Source organism: Lissotriton vulgaris, chromosome 1_2, assembly GCF_964263255.1.
Source record: "Lissotriton vulgaris chromosome 1_2, aLisVul1.2, whole genome shotgun sequence".
In the NCBI taxonomy this organism is placed as follows: Eukaryota; Metazoa; Chordata; class Amphibia; order Caudata; family Salamandridae; genus Lissotriton; species Lissotriton vulgaris.
In genome coordinates this window covers 354,264,372-354,285,362 of record NC_141686.1, presented here as the reverse complement: position 1 = coordinate 354,285,362, position 20,991 = coordinate 354,264,372, and the positions used below count along the sequence as shown (strand labels likewise).

General features: G+C 49.9%; 1 protein-coding gene across 1 annotated transcript in view; it reads left to right on the top strand.

Moving 5' to 3' along the window:
* Positions 1 to 20,991, top strand: part of LOC147736800 (uncharacterized) — a 433,099-nt gene that overhangs the window by 323,926 nt on the left and 88,182 nt on the right.

Below are 20,991 nucleotides of genomic sequence, written 5' to 3'. Positions count from 1 at the left end.
TCCTACTTCTACCCGCGCAGGCATATACCCTTCCAATCCTATCCTCTATTCCGTAAAGGTCCTGCTGCAAGACATCCCATGGTACTGACCCCGATTGACTGCCAGCGCCCCTTTCTCTTTAATCATTTTGGCCCCCTTTCTGGCTTGGAAGCTATAGATTGACTTAACAATCCCTCTAGCGAGTCTCCGACTGGTAGTGTGATAGCCCAAGTCCCCAGTGATTATAACGTGGTATGCCCAATTCAACTGACCAATCTAGTTGACGGGGAGGGAGGCCGAACATATCTGCCAAACAGCCCTAGACCACACGTAGTTACCCAGGGGTCCCAGATCGAGGAGAAAATCACTGCCCCGGTAGACTGTGTTAAGCATCTAGTGGATAATGATGATATAGGGGCTGCTCATGGATCTGTACAGCCCTTACACTCTTTGTTGCCAGGCAATTTGAATGACCATCTAAAAATTTTGTCCTGGAACATAGCGGGTATTAAGGCACGCCTTGTGTCTGCGGATTGGTCAAGTTTTATGGACAACTACGATATTATCCTGTTGCAGGAAACATGGACAACGGAACCTGTCCATAAGCTGGGCTATACTAACTTTTTCAAACCCGCAACTAAAGGAGGTAAAGGGCGGGCCGCAGGTGGCTTGTTAATCTGGGTGAAACAATCCCTGGGCTTTTACCCAACAGAGTTCCCAGTGGAGAATCAGGATCTGTTATCCATTGTTTTAAACAAAGGGAACAAGCAAGCTATGAATATTATTAACATCTATGCTAGAGGCCTTCCTGGCGGTCGATGCCCACCCCTGTTGAACCTTGTTGATCACATGATAACGAAAATGGTCGGAGGTATTACTACCATCATTGCTGGGGACCTAAATTGTACTATAGAACCTGTGCTAGATATGGGAGACACATGGACTATGGCAGATGATTCTGCTTGGGGTATTCCAGACTTACAAGTGGAGAAGATGGCTAAAGCTACAGAGGCTGCAGTGTCCTGGACGGGCCTTTTGCTTACAAAATGGGTTCAGGGCATGTAATGGCCGCTCTGCCTCTGATGCGAAGGGAAAAAGCACTTTTGATAATGGCCATAGGCAAAGCCGCATTGATTATATTTTACTGGACATGGAGCATTGGGCTCTCTTAATTGATATGGTAGTTTTAGAGCGCCCGGAAAGCGATCATAACCCACTGTCCCTATCGATGAAGACACCGGATTTAAATAGAAGGGAGGAACCATCTGCAACCTATACAGGGGATGTCCTACTTACCAATGATAGGAGGAGATTGAAGTGGTCACAGGTTATAGAAGATGAATGCTTATTAAATAATATCAATGTTGTAGTAGGAAATGCACTTAATGAAATGTTGCAAATAGATATGTCGGGGGTGGAGATTGGAGCTGCAAATAGTGTGATGGGTGTTCATATTAAGTGCTTTGACAGCTTAAAATCAATGCTATCCAAACCATGTAGGAAAGTTGTTACTAAAACTAATCCCTTGCCCCAAAAATGGTATAACAAGGACTGTAGAGAGGCACATACAGCTCTCATCTCTGCCATTAAATCTCGGGACATGGTTAAAGTGAGAGCTGCTAGACTCCATTACAAAAAAACCCTTAGCAAAGCCAAAAGGGAGTGGGAGGATGAGTTCTGGTCAGATCTTTTAGAGGCATCATCCTCTAATAACCAGAAAAGGTTTTGGGAGTTGGTTAAATGGGGCAAAAACATCGACTCTTCTACACCCGGAAATAATGTGCCACTCGAGGATTGGGTATCATTTTACTCGGCCCAATTTAGAGCTGGGGACGATGATACTTCAAATCCCTCAGGCAATCCACTCACGCAGACCCCAGAAAGCGGGAAACTCACTGTTGGACAGGCCACATAAAGGGCCCGCTCCCCCTCTGCCCGACCAGGCCCGAGCCCGGTCCCTCAAGTGTCACACACCACCACTTCACGTTTTCCGTCCCCTCCGGGACCTCTGCCTCTGAACATATCGACCTCGTGGGCCTGATCTACTACTGGCCCGCGCGCCCAACCTGGGCGCCATCTTGGACACTACACCACGAGGCCGCGTGGCCTCCGATCGACCCTAACCCTGGGCCTGGCCAGGCCTCCGACATCCCGGCACCACCATCCACCCAGGAGGTGAGCGGACTACTTGGCAGGTCAATGGGAGAAAGAGGTGTCGATGGCTCTCCCCCGCCAGGTACCGCTCGCCCCCAACCTCCCCGGGCGCTGGCTCCACCCCCCTGCTGGGTGTCTGAACTCCCTCATCCCGGACCTCCCGACCTCCAAGTGCGAGGGTCCGGACATCAAAGGGCATCAGCCCTATAACTGGGGCAGCTCCAGAGCAGGAAGGCAGTTGTATCCTGGAGTCGAGAGACGCAGAGAAGAACTCATCCTTGACGGACTACTGGCGCTGCCGTAGCCCTGCCTTGCGAACTATCGTCCTGCCTGCTGGCGCTGCCGCAACCTTCGTAACCTTCATCGTCGTCGGGACCTGCTGGCGTGGCCGCGGACCGTTTGTAACTACCATCTTCATCGGGACCTGCTGGCTCCGCCGCGGACCGTCGCTTCCTTCACCCATCTCGGGACCTGCTGGCTCCGCCGCGGCCCGACCATCTAGAACGCCGAGCTCGAGGATTGAGAGCTATTTCATCTATTGGTAACAAGACTGTCCCGCTACCCCTTTTCCCAATCCAGAGACCAGAATCGAGGGGACCCCTGAGTCCAGACCTCCTTGTATCATTTTACCGTACTTGAAGAATTGCTTATAAAGTATCGTTGAACCTTAACCTTGTGTGGTGTACGTCTGTGGGGGGGAAGTTACTTGTCTGTACGATCGCTGGAGGCGGCTCTCCCCGGAGGCCTCTCCCCTTATCCTCGGCCGACCCTCCCGGTCCGTCTAACATTGGTGGCCAGCGGCGCGATCCGAATCACCGCATAATCGTACAGAGAGTAGCTCACCCCACGACAAAATCACAATGACAACCAAAGAAAGCGGATCCACCGAGAAATTTCAGATGGAGAAATTGGAAGAATACAGCCATCGTGAATTAAAACAATTCTGCATCGAACTAGGTATCGCTACCACCGGTCTAAGTACCAAAGATGATTTCAAGCGTGCCCTGGAGTCCTGGGCAGAAACCGGGGCCGTCAGACCCCCGGACCAGAATACCACAGCAGTAGAAAAAGACACCACGGCCCCCGAGGAGCGAAGAACGGGTCTCTCGCAAGACGAGATCCAGGAACGAGAAAGAACACGACTACATGAACTAGAAATGGCCCGGCTCAAAATGGATGGTGAACTTAAGTTGGCCGAACAAAAACTGAGCTTAGAGCATATGCGTCTCCGAGAAGAAAGAGAGGAGAAACAGAGACAAAGGGAGCTTGAGGAAAAAAGACTGGCATATGAACACGAGCGCAAATTGGCTGAGTTAGACTTACGCAAACAGAACAAAGAATTAGGGGTGCCCGAGCAACCCCGCACCCCAGGGACAACCGATAAAAAGGTACACATCCCCAAGGATGTCGTGCGAGAATACTTCCGAGAGGACGACATCCAGCAGTGGTTCAAGGCCTACGAAATCGCTATGACCGCTCACCGGATCGATCGAAGCGACTGGGGAGCCGGTCTATGGGGGAGATTTCTCAATGAGGGCCGCGATGCCCTGCTACAGCTCCCGGACCATCTGATGACCTCCTATGACCACATGAAAGCTGCCCTCCTCACCCGCTATGGGCTCACACCCGAGATGTACCGTCAGAGGTTCCGAGACTGCACCCGCATCCCGGGTACAACTTGGGTGGACTACGTGAACTATTTTAGCCGAGCCTTCGAAGGCTGGATCAAAGGAAGCAATGTCACAACTTACGAACAACTCTTCAATCTCATGGTGTGGGAGCATCTATCAAACAATTGCTTCATTGAGCTCCGGCAGCACCTCCTCGACAGCAAATTGACTGATCCACGGCAGCTCGCAGCCGAGGCTGACCGGTGGGAAATCACCAGAGTGGGCCGAAATGGATCCTATGAACAGAACCGGAACAACCACGGTCAGCACCGTCCCCGAGGAGGAGGAGGGGGTCAAGGACGAGGAAGAGACAACGCTCCGGCCGCCCCCGCTACCAGCACCACCCCCCCGGCCAACCGGGGCAGCACCCCGGCACGACCGGGATACAGAGCCAATGTCACGTGTCACCGATGCCAACGAGTCGGCCACTATGCAAACGACCCAAATTGCCCACAGTACCAGAGCCCAAGACCCCGCCAGGTGGCTGCTGCTGCCCTGGGGGAAGAACAGATCTCCGAAGAGCAGGAAGAATATGAGCAAGAGCATCAAGAATGGGAGCCAGCCGCCATGGCTCTAGCATGCTTAGGGGGGAAAGACATGGTCCCGTGGGTCCCCCTACCCGCTAACACCCGGAAGTACAGCCAATGGGTGAGCATCAATGGACGCCAGGCCGAAGCCCTCCGTGACACCGGGGCCAGTGTAACAGCCGTCCGCTGTCACCTGGTGACCCCAGAACAGTTCCTACCAAACATTCTCTGCCCTGTCCGTTCAGCCGATAACTCGGAGAGTCTGTGCCGGATGGCCTGCGTCCCTTTCGGATGGGGAGGGGTCTCCGGCATGTTGAAGGTGACGGTCCGAGATGATGCCCCCGTAGACTGCCTCCTGGGTAATGACCTTGAAAGCTCTCCGTGGGCAGCCGTAGAACGAAGAGAACACCTAGGGATGTTAGGCATCCCGGACTGGGCGTGCGTCACCACCCGGTCCATGGCCGCCCGGGCCAATCCCCGACCCGAGGAACCCGAATGGCCGGCGCCTCCTCCCCCGGTCGCTCCAGTCGAAGACACCGACCGTGCCGTCCCCCCAGAACCAGCTCAACCTCCGGACCTCGCTGGCCTCGACCAGTGGCATCAAGAGGGGGGGCCCACACAGGAGCAGTTTCGCCAAGAGCAGAAGACCTGTCCCTCCCTTGAGGGACTCCGCCAACAAGCCCTCGCCCAGAGCGCAGGGGATACCTCCGGAACACATTGGATCTATTGGGACAATGATCTGCTATACAGTGAACAAAGGATCGCGGAGTTGGGGGCCAGCCGAGTGCTAGTGGTGCCCCTCCGTTTTAGAGACTTCTTGCTAAATCTGGCCCACGATGTCCCCCTGGCTGGACACCTGGGTCAGGATAAAACTTACAGCCGCCTAGTGACCCACTTCTTCTGGCCTAAAATGAGGAATGATGTACTCCAGCATTGCCGATCTTGCCCCACGTGCCAAGCCAGTGGAAAGAGCGGCCGCAAACTAAAAGCCCCCCTGCAACCATTTCCAGTGGTCACCACCCCGTTCGAGAGGGTCGGGATAGACATTGTGGGGCCCCTGGACCCCCGTACAGCACAAGGACATCGGTTCATCCTGGTACTGGTGGACCACGCCACCCGCTACCCCGAGGCTGTTCCCCTGCGAACTGTGACAGCCCCGGTAGTCGGCCGGGCCCTGATGGGGATCTTCTCCCGTGTGGGCTTCCCCCGAGAAGTCGTCAGCGACAGAGGCACGAACTTTATTTCCAAATATATGAAGTCCCTCTGGCAACAGTGTGGGGTCACCTACCGATTCACGACCCCCTATCACCCTCAAGGAAACGGACTCGTTGAGCGGTTCAACCGCACGCTCAAAGGGATGATTGGGGGGTTGGAAGAGCCCCTCCGTCGCCAGTGGGATGTGCTGCTGCCGTGCCTCCTCTTCGCATATCGAGAGGTCCCCCAGAAGTCCCTCGGCTTCAGCCCGTTTGAACTATTGTATGGACACCCCGTACGGGGGCCGCTCAGTCTAGTCAAGGAAGGCTGGGAAATGCCCCCTCTAAAGAACCCTCCAGATGTCTTCAAATACCTCCTAACCCTCCGCAACCAGACCCGACGGTTCAGAGAGCTGGCAAAAGCAAACTTGGAGGCCAGTCAAGAGGACATGAAAAAGTGGTATGACCAAAATGCCTCCTCCATCGAATTTGAACCCGGCCAACAAGTATGGGTGATGTCCCCCACCGAACCCTGCGCCCTGCAAGACAAATGGGCGGGGCCCTTCAAAGTAGTCGAGCGCAAGGGCCCTGTCACCTATCTCATCGACATGGAATCTTCACGGAACCCCCTCCGGGTCCTCCACGCTAACAGGCTGAAACCCCATTTCGTGCGTTCAGAACTCAGCCTCCTGATGGCCACAGACAATGGAGCCGAAGAAGACTCCGAACCCCCCCCTGACCTCCTACGGACTCGGGAGAAAGACGGCTCCGTGGACGGGGTCCGACTCTCGGAGGCCCTCACCCTGGGACAACGCCAAGAATGTCGAGACCTTCTGTTACAGTTCGCCAGCCTGTTTTCCCTCACCCCAGGTGTCACCTCCTGGTGTGCGCACGACGTGGACACGGGGGACAGCCCCCCTATCCGCCACCGGGCCTACCGCGTACCAGATCGGGTACGGGCCTGCATCCAGGAAGAAGTAACCAAAATGCTCACGCTCGGGGTCATTGAGCCCTCCGACAGCCCCTGGGCCAGCCCAGTAGTACTGGTCCCCAAAGCGGCCGCCCCCGGCACCACACCGGAACTCCGGTTCTGCGTCGACTACCGGGGCTTGAATGCGGTCACCAGAACAGACGCACACCCCATCCCCCGAGCAGACGAACTAATCGACCGCATGGGAGCTGCCCGTTACCTCAGCATTTTCGACCTGACGGCGGGCTACTGGCAGATCGGCCTCACACCCCGGGCCCAAGAACGATCTGCATTTTCCACTCCTGACGGCCATTATCATTTCAAGGTCATGCCCTTCGGCATGAAGAATGCCCCAGCAACGTTTCAGCAACTCGTTAATCAGGTCTTGGCCGGGCTCGAAGGATTCAGCGCCGCCTACCTAGACGACATCGCTGTATACAGCCACCACTGGTCCGACCACCTCCACCACCTCCGAGCGGTGCTACAGGCCCTTCAGCGAGCTGGCCTCACGATCAAGGCCAGCAAATGCCAGATCGGGCAGGGGTCCGTAACCTACCTCGGACACCAGGTGGGAAGCGGCCTGGTGGCCCCTCTGCAGCTCAAGATCGCCGCCATCCAGTCCTGGCAGCCCCCCATCACCCAGACCGAGGTACGCGCCTTTCTGGGACTCACGGGCTATTACCGACGGTTCGTGAAGGACTATGGTACCATAGTGGGGCCCCTCACAGAACTCACGTCCAAAAATCAACCAAAGAAGGTCAACTGGACCCCAGATTGTCAAACAGCCTTCGAACAACTGAAGGCCGCCATGTGCTCCGCCCCTGTGCTCCAGGCCCCCGACTACAGCCGGGAATTCGTCGTCCAGACGGATGCCTCCGACCACGGCATTGGGGCGGTCCTGTCTCAATTGAACCCCGAAGGCCGTGATCAGCCAGTGGCCTTCATCAGCAGGCGACTCCTCCCTCGAGAACAACGCTGGAGCACCATCGAGAGGGAGGCCTTCGCCGTGGTATGGGCCCTCAAAAAGCTCCGGCCCTATCTCTTTGGCACACACTTCCGGGTACAGACCGATCATCGACCCCTGCAGTGGCTGATGCAGATGCGGGGGGAGAACCCAAAACTACTACGTTGGTCCATCTCCCTACAAGGGATGGACTTCACTGTAGAACATCGGCCTGGGCCAGATCACGCCAACGCGGATGGCCTGTCACGCTTTTTCCGCCTCGACGAGGAGAGTCCCCAAGAGTATGGGTGACTCTCCCCGCCTTCAGCTGGGGGGGACGCATGTTGGACAGGCCACATAAAGGGCCCGCTCCCCCTCTGCCCGACCAGGCCCGAGCCCGGTCCCTCAAGTGTCACACACCACCACTTCACGTTTTCCGTCCCCTCCGGGACCTCTGCCTCTGAACATATCGACCTCGTGGGCCTGATCTACTACTGGCCCGCGCGCCCAACCTGGGCGCCATCTTGGACACTACACCACGAGGCCGCGTGGCCTCCGATCGACCCTAACCCTGGGCCTGGCCAGGCCTCCGACATCCCGGCACCACCATCCACCCAGAAGGTGAGCGGACTACTTGGCAGGTCAATGGGAGAAAGAGGTGTCGATGGCTCTCCCCCGCCAGGTACCGCTCGCCCCCAACCTCCCCGGGCGCTGGCTCCACCCCCCTGCTGGGTGTCTGAACTCCCTCATCCCGGACCTCCCGACCTCCAAGTGCGAGGGTCCGGACATCAAAGGGCATCAGCCCTATAACTGGGGCAGCTCCAGAGCAGGAAGGCAGTTGTATCCTGGAGTCGAGAGACGCAGAGAAGAACTCATCCTTGACGGACTACTGGCGCTGCCGTAGCCCTGCCTTGCGAACTATCGTCCTGCCTGCTGGCGCTGCCGCAACCTTCGTAACCTTCATCGTCGTCGGGACCTGCTGGCGTGGCCGCGGACCGTTTGTAACTACCATCTTCATCGGGACCTGCTGGCTCCGCCGCGGACCGTCGCTTCCTTCATCCATCTCGGGACCTGCTGGCTCCGCCGCGGCCCGACCATCTAGAACGCCGAGCTCGAGGATTGAGAGCTATTTCATCTATTGGTAACAAGACTGTCCCGCTACCCCTTTTCCCAATCCAGAGACCAGAATCGAGGGGACCCCTGAGTCCAGACCTCCTTGTATCATTTTACCGTACTTGAAGAATTGCTTATAAAGTATCGTTGAACCTTAACCTTGTGTGGTGTACGTCTGTGGGGGGGAAGTTACTTGTCTGTACGATCGCTGGAGGCGGCTCTCCCCGGAGGCCTCTCCCCTTATCCTCGGCCGACCCTCCCGGTCCGTCTAACACTCACCTTTACGGTTGCTGAGGTTGAGCTGGCATTGGCACTTACTCTCCGAGGCAAAGCCCCCGGTATGGACCTAATCCCGGCGGATCTTTTTAAATCTAATCCCACTTTGTGGCTCCCGTATATCACTAGAATAGCTAATACTTTGGCACTTGGAGCTACAGTCCCGAAATCCTGGAAAGGGGCAGAAATAGTTCCAGTCTATAAAAAGGGTGATAAATCTATTCCAGCAAACTACCGCCCTATCAGTTTAATCGACTCGATTCAAAAGATAGTGGCGCGTATGGTTTTGGGAAGGGTCCAGGGTTGGATAGAAATGGAGAACATCCTGTCCCCCATGCAGGTGGGCTTCAGATCGGGAATGAGCACCATAGATCAGGTTTTTAGATTCTGCTTGATCTATTGGAAGGAGGTTTGGTTAGGTGGTGGTAACATCTATGCTGCATTCATTGATCTGAAGTCCGCCTTCGATCTGGTGCCCAGGGACAGGTTGTGGGGTGTGCTGGTAACTTTGGGATGCCCACCCGAATTATTGGACCTTATTATAAGACTCCACGAGGACAACTTTGCGAGGGTGAGGTGGGGGGGTCAGGGACAAGTCACAGAAACTTTCCCCGTAACCCGAGGCGTCCGCCAGGGGTGTGTCCTGGCCCCTACCCTGTTCCTCCTTTTTATCAACCAAGTTGTTAAATTTTTCTTGGATACTCCCACTGATGCCCCAATGTTGGCAGGGATGAGGTTCCCGCTACTCATCTTTGCAGATGACACTCTAATCCTCTCTAAAACACGCAGCGGACTACAGCGGGCTTTGGACCGCTTTGAGGAGTTTTGTGCCATCAACAACCTGGTAGTCAACGTGGGGAAAACAAAATTTATGGTCTTCACAAAAAACCACCCAGTCCAAAGTTCAGTGAAGATGAATGGAGTAAACCTTGAACAGGTTGATACCATGACCTATCTAGGGGTCACCCTTGATAGCCGTCTGAGATGGAAGGATCAGATCAATATGCAACAACTCAAACTTGCCAGGCTTACTGGCTGTCTCGTTAAAGAGCAGAAGGAATCAATCACTAGACGGGTCCTGCCGGCCCTTAAGATCTATGATGTTAAAATCTCTACGGCCATCTTATATGGCGCAGATCTATGGGGTCATATGGACTTGTCTAATCTGTATAAAACTCAATGTAGATTCCTCCGAAACCTAGTGGGCCTTCCACAGTCTACACCCTCGCTCCCTCTCTGCCTAGATCTTGGCACCCCCCCCATAAATGAAATGGCAAGATTTAGGTTAGTGGCATTGTGGAGACGAATATGGACATCCCCAGACTTATTCCTTTTTGCAAAGGAATTGTCAGAAGTTAGGTCCATCAGGGGTTCAGGGAAAATACCATGGCTCATTGCTGTAAAAACAATTCTGATAGACATGGGCTTGGAACATCTTTGGTCATCCCCACAATCTAATCCCTTCCCACCTAAAGATGAATTTAAATCTCTATATTGGGCCACTACCCGCCTAAAAAGAGTGATGCTGTCCAATAAAAATGACCTCACAGGAAGGTTTCTAACATTCAAAATTGACCTATTGAGAGAGCCATACTGGGATGTTATTTCCCGACCGCTAGATAAGAAATTGTACCATCAGTTTAGAGTGGGCGCTTTGCCATTAAACATTTTTCTGAACAAATGGTCCACAGGGATATCACCTTATTGTATGTGCTGCTTAGGTCATATTGAGTCAGAAGGTCACTTCCTTTTTGCCTGTCCTAGGTATGGAGCACCTCGGAAAAAATGGCTAAAACCTCTGTTCCAAAATTTACCATATAAAACAGCAATGGAAGCCATACAGGTGCTCAGGACTAACACCTCAGAGGTCTTTGTGGTAGCCTTGGCAAAGTACTTGGGCTGGGCTTGGCTCCTTAGGTTAAAAAAGCGCTCGTCTTAGCGCCAAGTGCAAAAGTCGTTCTGCTATTTGCCATAATCTGTTTAGTTTAAGTATACACCTGTTAAACCACCCTACGACTATGTCCTATTAACTGCATTCATTGTTCGCGATCTAGAACTGTAATCCTAACTTTTTCTACATAAAATATTCAGGTTTTTTTTTTATTCACTAATTGAAATTTAATCCTGTTTTATTCACTTGTTAAGAAATGCTCTTTTGTTTGTGCACTTATGTATTTTTGTGAGTGTCTAAATAATAATTATGTTCATTGATTTCCTTTGGATATTTTAAATGAACCAGTTATATTCTTTTGTATTTTAATATGTCTTTTATGATTGCTAATAATCGAAATAAAGACTTTAAAACCTGAACCTACACCTCTGCCAATTGGTCAGGGATTAACCTGGTCGGGCTACTACTCACTGTGGGATCTTTGAATCATTTTTCCTTTCCTCTTTTCGGGCGAGTGGTTCTCCAGGCCGAGGCAACGGAGGGCATCAATCGGGAGAACAGTGGGACAGCTTGGCTATATCTATGAAGATGCAGGAAGGACTTGGGTTTATTTTAAACATTATGACAAAACAAACAGTAGGGGAGGGCTAGAGGGACGTTTAAAGACCAAAGCCTAAGTATTGTCCCCCAAAGGACTAATTCATACACGAAAAACTTAGGGGTCTAGAAGCTAAACCAGAAGAGTGTTTGCTAATGTAAAACCTATGTCTGATTAGTACTATAGGAGTACAAAGAGTAACAGACCAAATCGCCAGTAAATGAAACACCTGTAACCGTGAGTCACCCCGGTTGTTTTGGATTCCCATCAAAGTCTTACAAGATCAATATTATCATTTGGTAATCCCTGGCGGGTATTGTGTCTCCTGACCATTGAGATCACATGCATACCCTCTCGGATGGTTCGGGGTAGCGACCACAATCACACAGGTATCACAAATGCTGTTGATTCAGTGGGAAAAAGTGCAGTGCAAAAAAGAAAGAGTGGTGATTGAAAATAGGATAGGGAACTAACAGAAAAACTTTTAATAGGCGTTGGCCCCTTCCTGGTTAAAAACAAGAACAGACTGGCAGAATTATCGCATTGATAACAAATTTCTGCGAGGAGACCAACATGTTTCAGCCTCTGAGGGAGTTACCTCAGGCTTTCTTCAGGGTCTCTGTTCAGAGTAGTGCTACTGCCTGTATAAGTGTATAAATGAGTGTGAAAAATGATACAAAAAAACACACAAGTGAAAAGAGCCAGAAAAGGATATAGTGTTCCTTCTTCTGTGCGTACTCCTCTTCGGAAGCAGGTACTTGGTTACTGTAGTTGGGGGACAAACATACAAGTGAAACACTTCCAGCAACTCTGGTCTGAAGATAACAGTGCAAGTGGTCAAGAACTGTGTCATTCTACGATACTCACCCAGTGCTTCCGGGGAGTGGACCTCACTTCTTCCTGGACCTGGCTCAGGATATGTGAGACCCCGCTCTACAGGAACAGAAACCGACCTCATGGTTATGATTACGGAGGGATCAAAGATAGATCTACTCTCGTGCACACTACATGAAGTCAAACATGTTCTGAACGTAGAGTATACTGTCATACACCAAGAAACGCTCCCGTGTCAGTGCACCTCGTCGCACCCACCCGCCAAGAGTTAAAAGGACTCGAGAAATGTTACGTTGACAAGGTTATAGGTGTTATTCAGATCAGTGTCAAACGTGGCCCGCCAGGAGTGCTAGCGGAGCTATCGTCTTACCTGTCCGTCATTGTCTCGAGCTGTGACTGAGTCAGGGGGAGGCACAGGACAGTTTACGTCATTCTTACTTGAATGGTTAGAAAAGAAGTTCCCAACCAATCAGCAAGAGATACAACGACGTAACCTCATACTGAGGCTCAAACTACTCGATGACGTCATAGTCAACATACGGGTAGTTCTAATGGTATACACAAGGACCCCGTAATTAATCAGTGGCTGGTCAAGATTGCCTGACGGGGAGTTTATGAAAGACTGAACCAGGGGATGTCGTCATTCAGTCCGTGTTGATCAGTACCCAATTTGTACACCCATCTTTGCTCTTTGCGGAACAGGAAATTAGACACATCGCTTACATGGGCAGGGATTTGTGGTTTTTCAAGAACATGCCATTTAAAGTCATTTTCACTATGATTGTGCTCAATGAAGTGTTTGGTAAGTTTAGAGATGTCCTTTTTGCAACGGAAAGTGCTTTTATGTTCCTGCATTCTCACTCTAACCTTTCTGGTGGTCATGCCAACATATCGTTCGTTACAGATACAGGTGAGGAGATAAATCAGATTGTTGCTGTTGCAATTTGAGAATTGTCTCAGCTCCCACGGTCGATCTGTCCCGATGTCCACACTCGTGATCTTAGAGGTGAGTGGGCAAACAGAGCAGTTGCCACAGGGGTGGTGACCTGTAACAGGCGGCAGGTCCCAGAGGGTGCCCACTTCTCTCTTAGCAGTTGTTTTGGGACGGGTGTGTACCAGACGATCCCTCAAGTTTTTTGAGCGTTTGAACGCGAACAGTGGGAATTCGAGTTTGTCTTTCCCGCTGTTTAAAATGAGCCAATGCTTCTTGATGACTTTCTGAACCTTATTAGACTTGGTGTTGTATGTGCTCACTAGAGTGAGTCGTTCAGTCGGAGGTTTAGCAGGTTTAGGTTCAAGTAGAGCAGCCCGGTGGTTATTGGCTGCTCTTTTGCATGAGCGATTCACCAGTTTTTTAGGGTAATGTCTCGACTGAAGTTGTTTCGACAGTTCGCCTGCATGTCGTTCAAAGCTTTCAGCAGTGGAGCAGTTCCTCTGAACTCGTAGGAACTGCCCAAAAGGGAGATTGTCCCATAGGGACTTGGGATGCTGACTCTCATATAGTAGGAGTGAATTCCGTGCCATTGGTTTACGGTAGAGCTCACTCTGTAGGCCATTCGCTGTATAGTAGATAGAGAGATCCAGAAAGGCTACACGTTCTTTGCTTATTTCAATAGTAAACCGGAGGTAGTCATTTTGATTGTTAAGCCATTCATGGAATTGTAATATAGATTCCTTAGACCCTCTCCACACTACCAAGACATCGTCTATGTATCTCTTCCACCAGAGAATAGACGCGAAATGTGGGTTGCTCTCATGTAGTACAGTGGTTTGTTCAAATTTGTGAACATACAGGTTCGCCAGGGACGGGGCAAAAATACTTCCCATGATGGTGCCTGAGATTTGATGATATATTTGGTCTTCATACATGAAAAAGTTTTCTTTCATTGCTATAGTAGCAAGAGCCATGATGAAGGGTACAGGAGTGATGGAGTCAAGCTGTGATTCCTCCAGGATGGTCCGGATGGTGTCTAGAGTAGCATCCTGGGGGATGGAGGTGTATAGCGACTCAATATCCAGCGAGACAAGATAGTCTGTCTCATGGCAAAAATCAATATCAGGGATTACCCTCAGGACATCAGTGGTGTCCTTGAGATATGTGGGCATGGTGTGCACTAGAGGTTTAAGGAAATGATCCGCAAATGCTGATAAAGGCTCTAGTAAGGACCCCTGCCCTGAAATGATCGGTCTGCCAGGAGGAGGTCTTTGCGGTTTGTGTACTTTGGGCAGGGTATAGAAGTACGGCATCGTGGGATTTTTGGCCTGTAAGAACTGTGCTTCTAGGTTAGTTACCCAACCCTCAGCCAAAGCTTCCTCCACTAGATTCTTGATTTGATTCATCAGCCCTGGAGTGGGATCGCTGGTCAGTGGCTGATAGGCTGTGCGAATGCTCAGTTGGCGGGAGCATTCCATTCTGTATGATTCCATATCCTGAACCACAATGGAGACCCCTTTGTCGGCGGGCTTCACAACTATGGTGTCATCTTGGCATAGTGTGTTCAGTGCTTTTCTTTCAGCTGTTGATAAGTTGTTGTAACCTGAACGGGTCGAGTATTGAATTTGATCAATATCATTTTTCACGGCCAGCTCAAAGGCAAGAAGCTGGGGGGGTATGGCATGAGTGGGAGGAAGGAAGGTGGACTTGTTCCTGAGACCTGTGTTGTTGTCAAGTTCAAGGCGAGTGTCATCACTGTTTTTTGATTTGAAAAAGTAGTGGAGCCTAAGTTTCCGAAAAAACTGAGCTAGCTCGATTTGGAGTAGAAACGGGTCTCCCTCGTCTGTGGTTACGAATCCTAGCCCTTTGTTGAGGACTGCTTCTTCCAAGTCAGTGAGTGTGCGTTGGCTAAGATTGACTACCAGGCTCTCATTAGTGGTACTGGTTATTCCTGGGCGCCCCTCCTTGTGTGACTCCTGTTCCCTGCATGTGGACCTGCTGTGTCCTCCCATTGGACCTGAGGTTGTCCCTGTGTCGGTCTTCTTTTGCCCCGTGACCGTCTGGGGCCACGCGCTAAAAAAGGCTGGTTATTGAAATTGGGGAAACCTTGAAATGGGGCCATAGGTGGTTGGAAGGTGCCAGGAAAACCCCAGGGTCCTGGTGGCCACCATGGCTGATTTGGCATATTGTATTGTCCCCTATGGTTTTGGTATCTTCCGCCCCCTCTACCCCGATTTGGGCCAGCATTAGGTGGCTGATTAGTGGTGTCTGAGTCGCTACCAGTGTCTGAACTGGATCCAGAGTAGTTGGATCCGTATCTCCTCCCATTTTTGGTGAAGTCAGGAGCTTTGTAGTTGTCGCTGGTGTAAGGGTACACCGTTTCTAATTTGAATTTGGCTAAGTCTTTTTTGAATTTCTCAAGTTTGGTTTGTAATATGGACTCAGCAAATTCTTTATTGATTTTATCAGACTCGTCTTTATTTTTCTTAAAGTTGGAAGTGACCGAAGTTTTTATCTGTCCTTCGAGGACCTGTATCTCTACCAGTATGGCGTCTGCTACCCGTTTGGCTGTACTGATTATAAGAATAAGCCAATCACGGGTGCAGCGCCAGGCAATCAAAGACCAGTCACCGAGAAACTTTTTGTCATTAAGAAAAAGACGAGGGGCATTGGTTACTATCAGCCCCGGCGGTGCACAGCTTGCTCTCATGTACTCCGCCATGATAATCCCGTGGGTCTCTGTCCGGGAGTGTGATTTCTTCATGGCTAGGACTTTAGTCCAGTCATCAGTCTTGTTGACTGTGGGTGCGGGAATAGTGTCCAGAATACTTGGCATGTTCTCTAGTATTGAGTTGTACATGGCATCATCATAGGCTAGACCATGGCGTTCTTCCATGGTGTTTGTGTGGGTCGGAGCTAGAAAAGCGCCGTACGGAAAGCGCAGGTGTATGACAGATTGGTGCTATTCTTATTTTATAGAATAGAATTGCTCTCAATAATGTGAGCACTCTATGTAGCCCGCAGCTGCACGCTGCTCAAGGTCATGACAAAACAAACAGTAGGGGAGGGCTAGAGGGACGTTTAAAGACCAAAGCCTAAGTATTGTCCCCCAAAGGACTAATTCATACACGAAAAACTTAGGGGTCTAGAAGCTAAACCAGAAGAGTGTTTGCTAATGTAAAACCTATGTCTGATTAGTACTATAGGAGTACAAAGAGTAACAGACCAAATCGCCAGTAAATGAAACACCTGTAACCGTGAGTCACCCCGGTTGTTTTGGATTCCCATCAAAGTCTTACAAGATCAATATTATCATTTGGTAATCCCTGGCGGTTATTGTGTCTCCTGACCATTGAGATCACATGCATACCCTCTCGGATGGTTCGGGGTAGCGACCACAATCACACAGGTATCACAAATGCTGTTGATTCAGTGGGAAAAAGTGCAGTGCAAAAAAGAAAGAGTGGTGATTTAAAATAGGATAGGGAACTAACAGAAAAACTTTTAATAGGCGTTGGCCCCTTCCTGGTTAAAAACAAGAACAGACTGGCAGAATTATCGCATTGATAACAAATATCTGCGAGGAGACCAACATGTTTCAGCCTCTGAGGGAGTTACCTCAGGCTTTCTTCAGGGTCTCTGTTCAGAGTAGTGCTACTGCCTGTATAAGTGTATAAATGAGTGTGAAAAATTATACAAAAAAACACACAAGTGAAAAGAGCCAGAAAAGGATATAGTGTTCCTTCTTCTGTGCGTACTCCTCTTCGGAAGCAGGTACTTGGTTACTGTAGTTGGGGGACAAACATACAAGTGAAACACTTCCAGCAACTCTGGTCTGAAGATAACAGTGCAAGTGGTCAAGAACTGTGTCATTCTACGATACTCACCCAGTGCTTCCGGGGAGTGGACCTCACCTCTTCCTGGACCTGGCTCAGGATATGTGAGACCCCGCTCTACAGGAACAGAAACCGACCTCATGGTTATGATTACGGAGGGATCAAAGATAGATCTACTCTCGTGCACACTACATGAAGTCAAACATGTTCTGAACGTAGAGTATACTGTCATACACCAAGAAACGCTCTCGTGTCAGTGCACCTCGTCGCACCCACCCGCCAAGAGTTAAAAGGACTCGAGAAATGTTACGTTGACAAGGTTATAGGTGTTATTCAGATCAGTGTCAAACGTGGCCCGCCAGGAGTGCTAGCGGAGCTATCGTCTTACCTGTCCGTCGTTGTCTCGAGCTGTGACTGAGTCAGGGGGAGGCACAGGACAGTTTACGTCATTCTTACTTGAATGGTTAGAAAAGAAGTTCCCAACCAATCAGCAAGAGATACAACGACATAACCTCATACTGAGGCTCGAACTACTCGATGACGTCATAGTCAACACACGGGTAGTTCTAATGGTATACACAAGGACCCCGTAATTAATCAGTGGCTGGTCAAGATTGCCTGACGGGGAGTTTATGAAAGACTGAACCAGGGGATGTCGTCATTCAGTCCGTGTTGATCAGTACCCAATTTGTACACCCATCTTTGCTCTTTGCGGAACAGGAAATTAGACACATCGCTTACATGGGCAGGGATGTGTGGTTTTTCAAGAACATGCCATTTAAAGTCATTTTCACTATGATTGTGCTCAATGAAGTGTTTGGTAAGTTTAGAGATGTCCTTTTTGAAACGGAAAGTGCTTTTATGTTCCTGCATTCTCACTCTAACCTTTCTGGTGGTCATGCCAACATATCGTTCGTTACAGATACAGGTGAGGAGATAAATCAGATTGTTGCTGTTGCAATTTGAGAATTGTCTCAGCTCCCACGGTCGACCTGTCCCGATGTCCACACTCGTGATCTTAGAGGTGAGTGGGCAAACAGAGCAGTTGCCACAGGGGTGGTGACCTGTAACAGGCGGCAGGTCCCAGAGGGTGCCCACTTCTCTCTTAGCAGTTGTTTTGGGACGGGTGTGTACCAGACGATCCCTCAAGTTTTTTGAGCGTTTGAACGCGAACAGTGGGAATTCGAGTTTGTCTTTCCCGCTGTTTAAAATGCGCCAATGCTTCTTGATGACTTTCTGAACCTTATTAGACTTGGTGTTGTATGTGCTCACTAGAGTGAGTCGTTCAGTCGGAGGTTTAGCAGGTTTAGGTTCAAGTAGAGCAGCCCGGTGGTTATTGGCTGCTCTTTTGCATGAGCGATTCACCAGTTTTTTAGGGTAATGTCTCGACTGAAGTTGTTTCGACAGTTCGCCTGCATGTCGTTCAAAGCTTTCAGCAGTGGAGCAGTTCCTCCGAACTCGTAGGAACTGCCCAAAAGGGAGATTGTCCCTTAGGGACTTGGGATGCTGACTCTCATATAGTAGGAGTGAATTCCGTGCCATTGGTTTACGGTAGAGCTCACTCTGTAGGCCATTCGCTGTATAGTAGATAGAGAGATCCAGAAAGGCTACACGTTCTTTGCTTATTTCAATAGTAAACCGGAGGTAGTCATTTTGATTGTTAAGCCATTCATGGAATTGTAATATAGATTCCTTAGACCCTCTCCACACTACCAAGACATCGTCTATGTATCTCTTCCACCAGATAATAGACGCGAAATGTGGGTTGCTCTCATGTAGTACAGTGGTTTGTTCAAATTTGTGAACATACAGGTTCGCCAGGGACGGGGCAAAAATACTTCCCATGCTGGTGCCTGAGATTTGATGATATATTTGGTCTTCATACATGAAAAAGTTTTCTTTCATTGCTATAGTAGCAAGAGCCATGATGAAGGGTACAGGAGTGATGGAGTCAAGCTGTGATTCCTCCAGGATGGTCCGGATGGTGTCTAGAGTAGCATCCTGGGGGATGGAGGTGTATAGCGACTCACTCAATATCCAGCGAGACAAGATAGTCTGTCTCATGGCAAAAATCAATATCAGGGATTACCCTCAGGACATCAGTGGTGTCCTTGAGATATGTGGGCATGGTGTGCACTAGAGGTTTAAGGAAATGATCCGCAAATGCTGATAAAGGCTCTAGTAAGGACCCCTGCCCTGAAATGTGGGCACCCTCTGGGACCTGCCGCCTGTTACAGGTCACCACCCCTGTGGCAACTGCTCTGTTTGCCCACTCACCTCTAAGATCACGAGTGTGGACATCGGGACAGATCGACCGTGGGAGCTGAGACAATTCTCAAATTGCAACAGCAACAATCTGATTTATCTCCTCACCTGTATCTGTAACGAACGATATGTTGGCATGACCACCAGAAAGGTTAGAGTGAGAATGCAGGAACATAAAAGCACTTTCCGTTGCAAAAAGGACATCTCTAAACTTACCAAACACTTCATTGAGCACAATCATAGTGAAAATGAGTTTAAATGGCATGTTCTTGAAAAACCACACATCCCTGCCCATGTAAGCGATGTGTCTAATTTCCTGTTCCGCAAAGAGCAAAGATGGGTGTACAAATTGGGTACTGATCAACACGGACTGAATGACGACATCCCCTGGTTCAGTCTTTCATAAACTCCCCGTCAGGCAATCTTGACCAGCCACTGATTAATTACGGGGTCCTTGTGTATACCATTAGAACTACCCGTGTGTTGACTATGACGTCATCGAGTAGTTCGAGCCTCAGTATGAGGTTACGTCGTTGTATCTCTTGCTGATTGGTTGGGAACTTCTTTTCTAACCATTCAAGTAAGAATGACGTAAACTGTCCTGTGCCTCCCCCTGACTCAGTCACAGCTCGAGACAACGACGGACAGGTAAGACGATAGCTCCGCTAGCACTCCTGGCGGGCCACGTTTGACACTGATCTGAATAACACCTATAACCTTGTCAACGTAACATTTCTCGAGTCCTTTTAACTCTTGGCGGGTGGGTGCGACGAGGTGCACTGACACGGGAGCGTTTCTTGGTGTATGACAGTATACTCTACGTTCAGAACATGTTTGACTTCATGTAGTGTGCACGAGAGTAGATCTATCTTTGATCCCTCCGTAATCATAACCATGAGGTCGGTTTCTGTTCCTGTAGAGCGGGGTCTCACATATCCTGAGCCAGGTCCAGGAAGAGGTGAGGTCCACTCCCTGGAAGCACTGGGTGAGTATCGTAGAATGACACAGTTCTTGACCACTTGCACTGTTATCTTCAGACCAGAGTTGCTGGAAGTGTTTCACTTGTATGTTTGTCCCCCAACTACAGTAACCAAGTACCTGCTTCCGAAGAGGAGTACGCACAGAAGAAGGAACACTATATCCTTTTCTGGCTCTTTTCACTTGTGTGTTTTTTTGTATAATGTTTCACACTCATTTATACACTTATACAGGCAGTAGCACTACTCTGAACAGAGACCCTGAAGAAAGCCTGAGGTAACTCCCTCAGAGGCTGAAACATGTTGGTCTCCTCGCAGATATTTGTTATCAATGCGATAATTCTGCCAGTCTGTTCTTGTTTTTAACCAGGAAGGGGCCAACGCCTATTAAAAGTTTTTCTGTTAGTTCCCTATCCTATTTTAAATCACCACTCTTTCTTTTTTGCACTGCACTTTTTCCCACTGAATCAACAGCATTTGTGATACCTGTGTGATTGTGGTCGCTACCCCGAACCATCCGAGAGGGTATGCATGTGATCTCAATGGTCAGGAGACACAATACCCGCCAGGGATTACCAAATGATAATATTGATCTTGTAAGACTTTGATGGGAATCCAAAACAACCGGGGTGACTCACGGTTACAGGTGTTTCATTTACTGGCGATTTGGTCTGTTACTCTTTGTACTCCTATAGTACTAATCAGACATAGGTTTTACATTAGCAAACACTCTTCTGGTTTAGCTTCTAGACCCCTAAGTTTTTCGTGTATGAATTAGTCCTTTGGGGGACAATACTTAGGCTTTGGTCTTTAAACGTCCCTCTAGCCCTC